Source organism: Trichechus manatus, unplaced genomic scaffold (assembly GCF_000243295.1).
Source record: "Trichechus manatus latirostris isolate Lorelei unplaced genomic scaffold, TriManLat1.0 scaffold00001, whole genome shotgun sequence".
NCBI lineage: Eukaryota > Metazoa > Chordata > Mammalia > Sirenia > Trichechidae > Trichechus > Trichechus manatus.
This window is the reverse complement of record NW_004443937.1, coordinates 10,277,331-10,292,101: the sequence shown is the minus strand read 5'-3', so window position 1 is coordinate 10,292,101 and position 14,771 is coordinate 10,277,331. Positions and strand designations below refer to the sequence as shown.

The 14,771-nt window shown below is 55.0% G+C and overlaps 1 protein-coding gene across 1 annotated transcript in view; it reads left to right on the top strand.

The window, feature by feature from the left end:
- Positions 1-2,980: 2,980 nt before the first annotated feature.
- The window catches only part of ATP2B2 (ATPase plasma membrane Ca2+ transporting 2), a 203,507-nt gene continuing 191,716 nt past the window's right edge, over positions 2,981-14,771 (top strand). The window contains exon 1 of the mRNA XM_004368329.1: positions 2,981-3,186. The gene's annotated coding sequence lies outside the window, so the exon portion shown is untranslated. The remainder of the gene's footprint in view (positions 3,187-14,771) is intronic.

The following is a 14,771-nucleotide window of genomic DNA, read 5'->3' as shown; positions in this document are numbered from 1 at the left end:
TGGGAGAGTTGGATGGGAGTCCTCACGGGTTCTTCTAGTTCTGGCATTTGATGAATCAAAATTACACAGCAGAAGATTCATTCAAGCCTTTACTAAAGCACCTACCACGTGCTGGGTGGTGGGACCCTAATGACTCATCTGATGTGATCATAGCCCAGTGAGGAGATAGACATGTAAACCATCACAATATGGTGTGGTCATAGCTATGACAGAGGCATGAACTAACTTAAGTATTGGTGGAGTCAGGAAGAGCTGTCCAGGGGAGGACCATTTGAGTTGGACTTTGAAGGATGAATAGGAGTTCATGGGCCTAGAAGTGGGATATATGCATAAGGAAGAACTTTCAAACAATGCTGTTCAACATTTGGGCAGTCTCAGAGATAGAGAGCATTTGACCACTGGGGTGTAGATGCAGAGGGTGAAGGACACACAGCCTGGAATGCCAAGGAGATGGGAGCTTAACCAGGTACGATTTCTAGTCTTAGACTCTAGGAACCAAAATCCATGAGCTCCTGAGAGTTTGGCTGTGCGTATCTGTTGGTGAAGACCCAGCCTGGCCCAAACAGGGCAGATCTGAGAGGGGCCAGCGGGCAGGCAGGACTCAGAACTTCAGTAGACAGGCATTGTGCTGGGGGGGAGGGGAGTGCGGGCAGGGGGCTAGCCTTAGCATGTCAGGAGCCCTGGACTTGTAGACATCAGACCTCAGTCACAGGTTTGGTTTACCACTTATTGGCTTTGTGACCTTGTCCTGGCCACCATATCCCTCTGAGCCACAAGCAGCTTCCTCATCCGTAACTTGGGTGCTCACAGCAACCACCCAGGGGTAGTAGTGAGGATCAAGCGATTTACTGTTTTGTAGGTGGCCTTTGCAAACTATAAAGTGTGCTGGATACTAAGGGATTATTAATGCTGAAATGGTGGCTCATAACTGGCCCCTTTTGGAGCTGTTTGTTTTGTAATCAGGAAAAGTGGTTAGCCCCCAATGGATGGTGCAGCAATAATGGTGGGATTTCTGGCACAGGCATGTTAGCTGGGACCAGATGTGAGCTGCAATGGGCCTTTCATCCTCTTCCCTTCTTTGTCCACCCTCACCCCAGCCATCTCTAGCCTAAACACCCCACTGTACTTGGCCCCTTTTGGGGTAGTGGGGCTCCCTCTAGGTCCTGGGGAGAGGGGAACTCCTGGCCAGGCCCTGGCCACTGGGTGAGAGCTGACTGGGCCAGGGCTGACCTCAAAGGCTTCCTGGAGGGGTGGCCAGCAGAGTGCCCCCACCTGCACCCCCAGGAAGGTGCCGCTGTGAGAAGTCCCTGTCCCAGGCTGTAGTCATGAGGATGAGAGCCTCTCTGAGGGGTGTCCTGGGCTGCTCCATCTGAGCCCTAGCAGGATGCTTCCCTGCCTGCCCCCAAGTCTCACCTCTGCCGGGATAGGACCCAGGGCCTTGAATGTCCACCCAGCTCTTGGCATCTTTAGCTTCTAAGCATCCTCTGTGGGTTGAGGCCACTCTGCCTGGCCGGAATGTTGGGTGGGGGGCTGGGGGGGTGGGCAGAAGCAGCCCCTTTCATGGGGCTAGGGGATAAAGAGCAAGGGGTATTGGCATGGTCCTGTTGGGGGCCAGCTGCAGGCGCTCCACACTCTGTCCCTCCCACAGCCTGTCTGTGAGGCTGGGTTCTGATTTTGGTGCAGTGCAGACTTTCAGCTTAACGAGACAAATTGATATTCTGTGCCAGCCCAGGGATGGAGCGGCAGCTCAGGACGCTCAGGCAGGCGGGCAGTTCAGAGGTGGGCAGGGGGTGGGGATGGGGAGGGAGGCAGCTGAGGTGTAGAGCTGCCTCCCTGGGGCAACCCCCAGCCCTGACCCCCTCACATGCACCTACCCTCCGCTGACAGGTGCCCCTGTGACTCTGGTCTTGAACGTCCTTCTACCTTCCATACCCTCCCCTCAAGCAGGGCGCCCCTTCTGGAGGGAGCAGGGCTGTGGAGAAGAGGCTTCAGAATCCCAGCGAAGCCCCCTCTGCCTGCCCACCCCTACACTCACCCCCATGATGACCTCCTCACCCTCCTCACCTTGCTTCTCGGGCTGACCTCCCACTAGTCTGGATTTAAAGGGGCAGCAGGTTTACCAGAGATGAGGCAAGAAGAAGTAGGGAGCTGGCTGAGGAGCTGGCCGTATGGGCAGACTCTTGGTTGGGGGTCCCTGGGGGTCCCCTGGTTATGGTCAGCCCCCAACACGGTGAGCCCCCCAACTCATCACAGATATCTCTGCATATTATGTGTATGCACAGGACATGTGCAGACACCCCTGCTGGTGGGCACCTGTCTGCCGGCCCAGGAATGGTCCCTATAGGGGGTCTTCTGCCTGGCTTGCAGCTCCCCAGGCAGGTGGGGGTGCACATAGGCTGGGACGCCAGGTTGCAGGGGCAGCGGGCAGCATTTAGGTGGGCTCTCAAGCAGGGCTGGGCTCTGCAACTGAAGAGGTGTTCAGTGTGTGTTATCTTCTCCCCATGTGACCTTTGCCCCTCCAGATCTGGGATGTTCTGACCAAAAAGGGGAGTCAGAGCCCTTGCCCAGCAAAATGAGTGCCCCAGAAAGTCAAGAATGACTTGGGACCATTTGAGTAAAACCATCCCCTCTCCACTCCCACTCCCCGCTACCAAAGTTCTCCTCTCAGGACCCTCCCTCAGCTTAGCCTCAACCCTCCCCTCCCCATGCCCTTGACACTCCCTCCTACTTCTGGGGAGCGGGCAGATTCCTGGGACTCTGCCAGCTTCGGTTCCTTATGATCCCACGGGAGGAATTAAAACCACAAACAACACTGTGGTGGTTCGGTCCACACACACACCCGCCCCCCACTCCCTTCCCCCAGAGCCCCCAACAGAACAAGCCCTCCCTGCGTCCCTCCCTGCGTCCTCCGGGCCCCCTCCCCCCAGCCTCTGGCAGCGGCAGGGGTGGCCTCTGCCTCCCCCGAGACTGCATTTTGCCAGCGAGATGCTCTCCTAGAAGCCGGCGCCGGCGCCTCCGCCCCCACCCCCCCGCCGCGTCCGCCCCCCAGCTGCTCGGGCAGGATGGTACAGTCTGCAGAGGGACCGGGCACGCTGGCTGGGCTCAGCCGCGGCACCAGCTGCCGCACCGCGATTACGGGCTGCCCGCCTGGAAGCCGGGCCGGATTGGGGTGATTTTCGTAGCCAAGTAAGTACCGGCATCCCCCAGCATGAGAAAATAAACAATAAAAAGCGCCCCATTCCGCTCTCCCCTTCCTCTTGCACCCATTTTATTTGGTTGCATTTCATTTTTTTTTTTTTTCCGTGCTGATGGTGGTGGCGGTGGCGGCTTGAGGAGGGGTGGCAGCGGGGCTTGTTTATCTAGCGGCAGCTGAGGCTGCACTGGGAGCCGTCGCTGAGGGAGACACTCGTGTGAGGGTCTGGGAAGGGGGGTCTGGGATGCTGGCGACATGGGCAGAGGGGCCTCAGACAGGCGGATGCCCGGGGTCTCGGTAGATACCCGCAGCCTCTGGACAGCAAATGCCCCCAAAGGATGTTACGCAAGGGCCAGCAAGCCGGTGGCGGGGACAAGGTTCTCTTCCCTTTGAGCCACGTCCCAAAGAGACGCAAAGGATCTGAGGGTGCCTCTGCCTGCCTCGGGCCATGGTCCCCGGAAAGAGGCAAGGTGAGGCCCCCACGGAGGGTCCTCTTGGGGTGGGCTGCTTCTTGCGGGGACCCACTGGGTCAGGCTGGCCAGAGTGTGTGGTGGCAGGGACACATCCCGGGCCCCCACGATGCCCAGGAGGGGGACAGAAGTGGGGTGGCCAGGCCGTTTTGCAGCAGTCATGCTGAGTGGTGGAGCTGGCACTTTTGGCCTGGAAGCCCAGTTCCTTGGCCAGGGCCTCAGGGGAAGTGCTCGGGCACCTGGAGCTCCTCCCTGCCCCCTGCAGGGTCAGGACTGAGGAATCCAGCAGGGGGCCTCTGGACTCCCTGAGGGTGGGCTGCTTTGGGCAGCCACCTCTTTCTAGCCAAGGAGCCACCCAACATCACGCTGTCCTCTGCTCACCCGGGCTGTGGGGAGGGATCTCTGAGGCTGGCCTGCCCTAGTCAGGCAAGGGCCCTGGGGGTACGGGGCCCACGCAGACACCCAGCTCACTCGACCTTCAGAAGGGTAAGTGAGCTGTGCGCCGGGCCAGCAGAGGGTCTTATGTGACGCTGCACGCCTTGCACGCCGCGTGGAAGGGGCTCCCCTCCTCGTCTGCATTGCTCTCAATTCGCTGGGAGGAGGTGATCTGACGTTTGGGGCATTTCCAGGAGCAGCAGGCGCCATCCAGAGAAATTCTCCTTTGACGTGTGCAGTGGGAGGGGGCTTGGAGCGCAGGCCACGGGGCCTCCGCCACTTAACTTCATTCAAGGAACTGTGGCGGGGAGGGGGCTGCAGCTCTGAGGGAGCCCTGAGGGGCTCCGGGAAAGATGCCTATGGCCCACATTTATTCAGCCCCCTTTGTACTCCCACTCCCATTCTCATCAAGACATACCCATGTCCACAGATTTGAACAGGTGCAAATATAGGGCACATCAGTAATGCACTATCTAGGTTCACAGCACATACCTACACAGAGTGCCCCGTGCCCACAGAGACATCCAGCACATGTGACCACAGCTCACATCCCTGAATACCATATGCTCACGTGCAGATCCAGCATGCATGGGAACAGAGCACACATACACACACCTGTGCACGCAGCATGTCCCACGTGTTAGCAGCACCCGCACAAGGATGCAGCCAGCTGCACTCAGGCTGCACCTTGCAGCAGCCCCAGATGTGCTGTGTGCTCGTGGGAGTCTGGCCCCTTAGGGAAGTGGCCAGCGCACACATGTGGTGCTCTGCATGCCGCCTGCATGTGTGTCAGTACGTCGGCAGGCGCGCAGCATGCTGGACTGTGCCCACAGGTGAATGTAGGCTGCACAGGTAAGAGACAATGGTGCACACCAGATGCAGCACCTATGCGGGTGCTGCATGCACGCACCTGCCCCCTCAGCCTCCAGGCATCCTATATGTGGGTGAAGGGGGCTCTGAGGAAGCTGGGAGAGGCTCGCCCCTTAGGCGACTGTCCAGGAACCAGAGGGACCCTGGCTCCGGTGGCCACCCAGCCCCGCACAGGCCCGAGGGCAGGCCAGCCCACATTCCCAGGGAGCTGTGATTGAGCTCAGCTAGGCCCTTTTGGGTTATCGATGTTCTGCAGAGAAGCCTGGCCAGAGTTGGAAAGGAGACAGAGGAGGGGCAGTCGCAGCTGCTGCTCATGGCCCAGGCTGCCAGGAGCCTGGACTGGCCCTGACTCCCCCCTTTTCGGGCACCAGGAAGGTAGCCTGTTGGTGTGGGATACTGGAGAGCCAGGGCTCAGGAAGCCTCTGGCAGCCCCCAGAGTCCTCTCCAGACAGAAGGCCAGAGCAGCTGCCTGTGGCTTACACTGTGTGCAGAGCCTGAAGTGCTGGGCCCCTGCTCTCCCACCGTCCTCTCCCTTTGCCCCCGCCAGCTGCAAGGATCGGTAGGAGGACCTGGGCAACTAATAATAACCCCACTAGCATTCATTGAGCTAATTGTTTTGCACGCGTTGCCCCAAGAAGGTCTCCCATTGCCCTGTCATCCCCATATGACAACTGAGGCAGCTGTGGCCAGAGAGGTGAAGTCACTTACCCAAGGTCACACAGCTGGAACGTGGCAGAGGTGGGGTGGAAGCCAAGCAGCTGGGCCCTATCCTGCTCTCTTAGACCCTCCCCTACACTCCTGAGAGAGGCTAGCTCCAATCTGGTGTGCCAATGTCTTGGGAGTTGACAGGCCAAGAATTTAGGATTTGGGGGCAAGGCTCCTAGAAAGAGCCCAGAGGATCTCCTGTGGGTGAAGGCAGAGCCCTTTCCAGGCAGGTGTGGCCCTGTCCTAGGCAGCCAATGGCTCTGCCTCCCCTTTACTCCGTGGGATCGAGGACACCAAGAAAGCCAAACAGAAGTGTGCACTCTGAGATCGCCTGTCCTGGGCCCATTTACAAGAGGAAAACTGAGGCCCAGCCAGGGGAAGGGACTTGTCCAAGGTCACTGTGCTCTCTCAAGAGCTGGGATTCCTGCCAAGCTCTCTCAAGTTCCAGACAAGAAGCAGCAGGGGGGCTGTCTGGGCCCCTGGTTTTCCCCAAGTACTTGATTCCAAATCAAAAGGATGATGGTGCCAGGCCCAATCTCACCTCCTGAGCAGCTGTGTGACCTTAGGCAAGTCACTTCATCTCTCTGCCTGGTTCCTCATCTGTGGCCATGCCTGTTCCTGCCCTGCCTGACCCTACAGCTATCATTGAGCCTGGGGCACTGGAGAGGGCCGTACACGAAGGCGTGATTGGCTTCAGGGCTGGAGCTGGAACAGGTGAGCACCTCGCTGCTATGATTGGCAAGCTCCAAGATCAGGAGGGGGAAAAGGAAAGGAACTGTGTAGAGTGGTAGGTCTCAAGCACTAATGCACCAAAATAATCGCCTGGTGGGGGCAGGTGTCTGGCCCTAACTGACAACTCAAAGGTCCCAAGGCTTGCCTTGTCACAGGGCCCCCGGGTGTCCATCCCTTTAGCTCTGTAGCCTGGGAGCCAAGGTGGTTGGGAGTGGGCTTTCAAGAGCTCATAAGCTTTCAGAGCTGGGGATGACCTGCTCCCCCTGCTCCTGCCACGTCTGGGGAAACAGGTCGCCTGGCAGGTAGGTGGCAGAGTGAGACCGAGAGTCAGGTCTCCTGCCAGTGCTCCATCTCCCACCTCAGCCCAGGCTGCACCCAGTGCAGCTGAATCAGGCCCTTCTAGGGTTGGCCAACCTTCAAATCCAGAATGAAGATATCTTCTCAACAGGGCAGCTGGGAGGGGTGCCCTGAAGAGTCCACTGGGCCTTAGCATTGAATCCTGATTATGCCTCTCCCCAGCCACATGGTCTTGGGGAAACCACTTCTCCTCTCTAAACCTCAGTCTTTTCCTCTCTAGAATGGGGATCCCAAACAGGGCTGTTGGGGAGATTTAAGATAATGCGTGTGAAGCAGCTAGCACATAGTAGGTATAGGGTCAAAGCTGGGGACCAGGCGAAGCTGTCTGGGATGCAGGTGCTGGGCGGCACAGTGAACACACCCTGCAGGGCGGTGGGCAGACTCCCTCTCCCAGCCCCCTGGAACACACAGAGCAGTGTTGGGGCAGGCGGCAGCTCCTGCCTGGAACCTGCCTACCCTGCCCCTCTCCGAGGCCAGATGGCACTGACTCATCTCTCCCTCCCAGTGGGAGACTCAAACAAGGAAATATTTGGGGAGAAAGCCCCCCTGGACAGAGACAATCTCAGTCTGGTTTTGCCCCTCATTAACAGCTGGTAGTAGATAGGGAAAATGGTGAGGCTCTGACATTCAGGGCAGTAGGGTGGAGCCTATTTCCCCATCTGTGAAGTAGGGTAATAATAATACCTACTTTTCAGGCTATTTCAAGGGGCAGATAGGGGGAGGAATTGACACAAATTGCTAAACTCGGGGTGTGGCACAGGTTTATGGCTCAGAGTATGGAAGCTGCAGAAAAAGCATGGATGGAGACTCAGAGATGTGAGTTCGAGGTCTACCTCTGCCACTTGATAGCTGAGTGCCCTTGAGTAAGTCACTTTGCCCCTTCAGGCCTTGGTGTTCTGATCTGTAAAATGGGAGTATGCTACCAGGCTGCCCACTTCATAGGGCTGCTATATGATGGTATCTACAACAACTGAGAGCCTACTGCACACCGGGCTCTGTGCTGAGAGGAACCTGCAACATAGGGAGCGTTATATACTATCCAGGAAGACCTCGGCAGGATCTAAGTCCAGAGGCATGGCCAAGTGCCAAAGCTGGCTGGAGTGGGAGGGCAAGATGGCCAGGCCCAAGGGAGGAGCCAGAGCTGGGGTCCCTGAGGCTGCAGAGATCCCTGGGTATGAGCGAGGAGCCTTGGTTTGAGTGCTCCGGGACCAGTTCAGCCACTGGTGGACGACCTTGGGCAAGTGAGGGCAGGGTCCTGTGCCGCTGGCCTTGAGGATGGAGAATCTGAGGCGCTGCAAGTCTGAGTTAGTAAAACAAGAGCAGGAGCAGTTCCAGCCACTGTATTAGGGTTGCCAGAACTCATGACCGCAAACCGGGTGGCGTAAAACGAGAGAAATTTATTCTCTCGCGGTTTAGGAGGCCAGAAGTCTGAAATCAAGGTGGCGGCAAGGCTGGTTGCCCCTGGATGCTCTCCACGTCCCATGTCTCTCTCTTAGCTCCTGGTGGTCTCTGGCGATTCTTGGCTTTCCTTGGCTTGTAGGCATATCACTGCAATCTCTGCCTCCACCTCACATCGCTTCCTATCTGGGTGTCTCTGCATCCTCTGCTTTTTTTATAAAAACACCAGTCATTGCATCTAGGGCCCACCTTAAATCCAGATTGATTACGTCTTGAAATCTTTAACTGTGTACATCTGCAAAGACCCTATTTTCAAATAAGGTCACATTCTGAGACGCCAGGTAGATGTGAATCTCAAGGGGACGCTATTAAACCCACTACAGCCACTAATTATTGTGTGTTTACTCTGTCGCAGACCTGCTGGTTAGTCTTTACACATTATCTCATTTCTTCTTCACTATCACACATTTTATAGATGAAGAAACCAAGGCCAAGGGAGGTTAAGAACTTACCTGAGTCACACAGCAAGTAAGGGGCAAAGCTGGGATTTGAACTCAGGTCTCTGGTACTGTTTCTCCCTTCCACCTGTTTGAAGTTGGAAAGGACCCCAGAGACTTCCTTGAGACCCAATTCCTCAATTCATGCTTGGGGAAGTCAGCCCAGAGTGGGAAAGTGTCTTTCCCAAGGTCACACAGCAAGTGAGAGACGGAGCTGGAATGGAGTTCTGTCCACCAACCCCAGCCCCATGCTTCCCACCAACCCTCTCTGCATGGTGATGCTGTTTGGAGGGTAGGTTTGTCTCAACATTGAGAAGGTAGAGGCAGCAAACAGGGAGAGAGGCCAGGAGGGGCTTAGGGGTTGCTCAGAGACCCGCTGGGGCCCACATCCAGGAACCCTTAGGCGGGAACTACAGCCAGCTCTGTGGAGATCCAGGGCCTGCAGGGGCTCCTCGGCCTCAGAGAGAAGAGCTGGAGACAGCCAGGGGAAGTTGTGGCCCTCCTGTCATGGCCCTCCTGCCCCCACCTAGCCTCCCCAGGCCCCAGGAGATGGGCGGGTGACAGAAAGTTGAGAGCCTGCAGTCCTTTCTTGTCTCTGCCACTTACTTGCCGTGAACCTCAGTGTTCTCATCTGGATAATGGGGTAATTGTCAAGTATTAAGATGCTAATCATAACAGTCATCAACAGTAGCTAAAATGTATCCTCAAGTACTTTACAAATAGTTTTACCATTTAATGTGTGGGAGGGTAATTACTGATTCCAAGCCATGTTCTCATAAGTGGCTCTACCATTAATTAGCTGTGTGTAGTTGAACTATTTGACCTCTCTGAGCCTCACTTTGCTCCTCTGTAAAATGAGGATAATATTAGTGCTCATCTTCCCAGTTGTTGTGAAAGGCAAATGCGACAAGTAATCTAAGTACAGTGCCAGGCCCTGAGGTACAGTCCAGTTAAAGGCTCAGAGAATGTTTCCTCATCTGTGAAATGGGGCAATAATAGTATTATTATTATTATTATACTGTTATCTGTTGTGTGAGAATTTGGTGATGTAATGCACTGGAAGCACTTGCCTTGGAGCCTGGCCAGAGTAAGCGCTCACTATAAGGTGCTCTCCTCTCAATGCATCAGAGAGACTTGAGTTTAAATCCTAATGGCAGCGTTTACTGCTGTGTGACCTTGGACCAGTGGCTTTGCCTCTCAGAGCTCAGCATTGACTTGTAAACTAGGGTTGAAGAAAACTGCCTCACGAGATTGTATATGATGTGACATGGTGGATAGGAAACCTTCTCGAGTGGTGTCCTGGTCACACCAGGCATTCGAAATACATTGAGCTTCCTTCCTGCTTCTGGAGGGAGCGCCCCAGAGGAACTCCATGAGATGCCAAGAGGCAAATCCTGGTCCAAGGGAGTGAATTTGGTTTTTTGCACAGACCCTGAAAAGTTTTGCTGCATGGAGCATGGGGCTGGGGGAGCGTGTGGGAGAAGCCGCGAGTGGGTGACCTCGTTTGGGGTCCATGCGCCATGCAGCTTTGAAGGGCGGAAGTGGGTATCTGCAGTGCTCCTATTCCCCCTCTGAAGGCAGTGTTCAATAAAGCAGTGGCTTTTCCCTCCCTGGCTGGGGCTGAGGCTGGGGCTGCTCCGCTGGGCTGTGTCTGGTGCCCCAGGGGCCACTTGAGGGTGCAGGAGGCACGTGGTCTGGGTGAGCTCATTCCAGCCTGGTTGCTGCAAGTACCTGCTCTCTGGGTGAGCCTCAGCTCAGGGTGGCAAGGGGGCTGAGCTGTCACAGTTCCTTTTTGGGGCTGTGAAGGGGGCGTGGGATCCTCAGGAGGCTGTTTGGGGGTCCCCCAGCTTGCCTGAGGTCTCCACACTGGGTGAAGGCCAAACCTCGTCTGCGCAACGGGTCCTGGGCTCCAGCCGGCTGACTCTAGATTTTTAACCGTTGAGTGTGGTCAGGGTGTGTGTCTCACGTGGGCCTGACTTAGTGGTGATGTCGCACGGTGGTTAGAACGAGGCTCTGAACCCAGCCTGCCTGGGCCAAATCCCAGACGTGGGTACTTAGCAACTGTGGGTCCTCAGCAACTGTGGGTCCTCAGGCAAGTAAACTAATCTCTGTGCCTAAGTTTCCTCAGCTATAAAATGGGGATAATAATAGTGCTGCCTTGTAGGGTTGTTGTGATTAAGACTCAGTCGCATGGACTCTCAGATGCAGGTTTTGCTATCTCTGACATGGGGCTGCCTCTTACAACTGGTGTAGTGAAACCAGCCATGCCTCTTCCTTTCCTAATAATAAAGAAGTTACCACCGAGTTGACTCTGACTCATGACGACGTCGTGTGTGTCAAAGTAGAACTGTGCTCCATAGGGTTATCAATGGCTGATTTTTCGGAAGTAGATGGCCAGGTCTCTCTTACAAGGCACCGCTGGGTAGGCTTGAACCTCCAACCTTTCAGTTAGCAGCCAAGTGTGTTAACTTTTTGCACTGCCTAGGGACTCCATTCCTTTGTTAATGATACATAAAGCAGCAGTGCATCTTACAATCAATGTATCTTAGATTCAACCAAATGAGGTAAATAAGATAAAAGCTATAAAGAGCTTAGAACAGGGCCAGGCTGCTGGGGAAGAAGCCAGGGCTCCCCACCAGCCTTCCCAGTTCAGTCACAGTGAAGCCTTGGGCCCATCTTTGTCCCTTGAGGAAGGCTTTGTTTCCTCTCCTGAAGCGATGGGCATGAGAATACCCACCTCCCAGAGGTGTTGTAAAAAGTCAGCAAGCTTATGTGTTTGCCCCATGCCCAGCAGAGTGCTTGTATGCAGTAGGTGCTTAACAAATGGCAGCTCAAAACAAACAACAGTCTGTAGTACAGAGAGGAGTTTAAGGCTCAGACTCCAGAGCCAAGTGCTTGGAATTCAAGTTCCCACTCCACTACTTCTTTGCTGTATGACCTTGCACAAGATCCTTAACTTCTCTGTGCCTTGATCCCCCCATCTGTAAAATGGAGATAACAAAAAGATCCGATTCATAGCATTGCTTCGAGGATTCAATAAAATGAAAGTGCTTAGGACAGTGCTTGGCAGAAGAGTAGGCAATTATTTGATGAATGTGCTCAATATGCGGGAGCTAAAATAAGTCCTGGACTCAATAAAATAATAGCAATAGAGACTGTACTCATTTTATGAATGGGCTACCCAAGGCCCCAGATGCACTCGGGTGTGCCCAAGGTCACACAGAATACTCTCAGCAGAGCCAGAGCAAGAGCCAGCGTCCAGCCACCGGCCCGATGTGGCTTCCTTGCCCCGTGTTGGCCCAGGACTCTGTGACTCTTCTGGAAAAGAGTTCTTGCCAGGGAGGGGAAGGTTTCCAGACCAAGCTGCCACCCAATGCAGCACCAGCCAGGTCGGGGGTCCACGGAGTAATTAGGCTCCCCTTAGACGAGTTTTTCTTCTCCCTTCACGTTTCTGCCTGCTCGCCCTGGTACAGAGGAGAGGGTGAGCAGGGCGCCTGCCCTGCCCACTCTGCCCAAGGTCGGCAGAGCCTGCCAACCACCCTGAAGAGCCAGCCCGTGCTCTCCTGGTCTCCAAGTGGCTGCTCGGTGGCTGCTGCAGAGTTGACACAGCAAAACTCCCTCCTGGAGAGAGCAGAAGCCCTGGCCGGACACCTGGCCCAGCACCAGGCAGTGTCCCCAAATGGATTGGGGTGGGAGGTGGGGCCCCAGAAGACCCAGGTGCAGCCTGGCCTTGACACACAGCCCAGGTGACCTTGGACTGGTCACAGTCCCTCTCTGAGCATCAGTTTCCTGTCTTTTAAATGATGACTTTGGGGCCAGATGGGCCCCCTGCAACTTTAGATTTCTAAGATCCACAGTTGCCCACGTTCTTGATCTTCGAGGTCATGGGAGAGGAGAGAGACCAGCATGTGAAGTGCACATCCAGATTTGCTGGGTGCTCTGGGAGCAGAGGCGAGACAGTGCTCCCGGGAGGAAGGGGGTGAGGGAGCAGGACAGGGAGAGGAAGTAGCTGGAGCCCAGCCTGATCCCACAGGGGTTCTGGAGCATGCATGGCACTACAGAGTTGCCCTGCATGGAGGCAAGAGAGCTGGCCTTGTGTACCCTGTATCAGTCAGCCATTGGCTGCCCTCAGCCCTGAGGAGAGGAGGATCTGCTGGGCATAGCAGCTCCAGGGAAGGGGCAGCTGTGAGCTAGTAGCAGCCCAGCAGCTGGTGATGGGAGATGTAGGCTGGTACAGGGGCCCAAGGGCGGGCACCAACCGTGTCCACTGTATCATAGTATTTGGGGTACAAAGGCTGCAGAGTACCTGTCCCTTCCCAGCAACGATCTGAAGGTAGAAGAGTGAGAGCTCTTTGAACCAAAAACCAAACCTGTTGCCATGAGGTAGATGCCGACTCATAGCAACCCTATGTGTTACAGAGTAGAACTGGTTCGTAGGGTTTTCTTGGCTATAATCTTTAAGGAAGTGGATTGCCAGGACTTTCTTCTGCTGCATCACTGGGTGGGTTCAAACCACCAACCTTTAGATTAGTAGTGGACTACAAACATTTGTGCCACCCAGGGACCTGAGAAGAGCTCTTCAGGCCACTTGTAAATTTATCAACTGACATGACTCACTTCAGATTAAAATGAGGCCATTCTCCCACCACCTCCAGCCAATTTCTGGCTTCTGAGCCAGGGATAAAAATGTAAATCAATAAAACCAATATTGGCTGAGTACTTGGTGTGTGCCAGGCTGATCGCTGAACTCAGAGATGAATCAGCTCCAAACATGACTCTCACTGGGGGCATGAGTCAGCCCCCTCTAGAAGTTGGTGTCCTAGAGCAGATGCCCAGCTGGGGGGCCAGACCATGAGATAACATCTGGGCCATACTCAGCCTCACTGATCACCTCTCCCGTGATCGTGAACAAGTTTTTGGAGCTCATGAAGCCTTGGTTTCCTTGTCCGTAAAATGGAACCAGAGGAATACACCCCAACGGTCTGTGGTGAGGGTCCTGGCCTTGGCTGCTGGAGGGCTCAGGTGGTGATAATAAAATTCAGTCTCGCTGGATGCTTGGACCAGGGGGTTTCTGGGGATTTCTCTGCCTTCTCAGAGCACCTCAGGGGATGGGAAGGCCCAGCTGAGTGAAGATGCCAGCTACCCTCGCCCCAGGCCTACAAAACTTCTCTGGTGAGTCTCTCCAGACTCCACAGAGTCAAACCTGTCAAGTGGGACTGCAGGCATCTAGAGATGAATGTAAATGCTAGTGTTTAAAAGTGGCCAAAAGCCTTTACCCTGTGGTCTCGCCAAAGCCTCACTATAGCTACCAATGTGACTTGTAGTAACCATACCAGCACCAGTACCAGTTGTCATCAAGTCAGCTCGGACTCCTAGCAACCCTACGTGTGTCAGAGTAGAACTGTGCTTCACAGGGCTTTCAGTGGTGGATTTTTCAGAAGTAGATTGCCAAGCCTTTCTTCCAAGGTGCTTCTGGGTGGATTTGAACCTCCAACCTTTTGGTTAGGAGCCAAGTGTGTTAACTATTTGCACCACCCAGGGACTCCGTAGTAACAATAACGGTCACGATTTGTTAAGCACTTTCCATGCAAGGCACTCTATGTGCACAAGTTCAGACACTCCTCGCAGCTGCTGCCGGACTCATTACAGGCGAAGAGGTGCAGTCTCAGAAGTGAAATGACTTATCTAAGGTCTCGAAGCTAGGAAAGGGCAGAGCTGGGAGGAAGCCCAGGAAGCCTGGATGCCAAACTCCAACTCCCTCTCATCCTGCTGTGTATTAGACTCAAGGGACACTGAGGTCCAAAGAGGGACTTGACCAAGGTTGCCAAGTGAGAGTGTGGCAGACCCAATAGCCCAGGACTCTGTCCATAGAATCAGCTGCCATCCCCCCAGTACTCATACACCCGCCAAAAAAAAAAGAAAGGCAGTCCTCAAGCCAGGAACGGGTGATTCGTACCTGGCCCCATTGCCCCAACACAACTGCCCACAGGGCAAGTTCAAGTTCAAGGTGTCCTTGAGGCCGAGACCCTGGGAATTGGCCACATCTTTGCTCTTCATCCTCTCTCCCTTAAAGACACCCAGGTAACCCTCGCCAGGGTGAAGCCCCCTACCCTG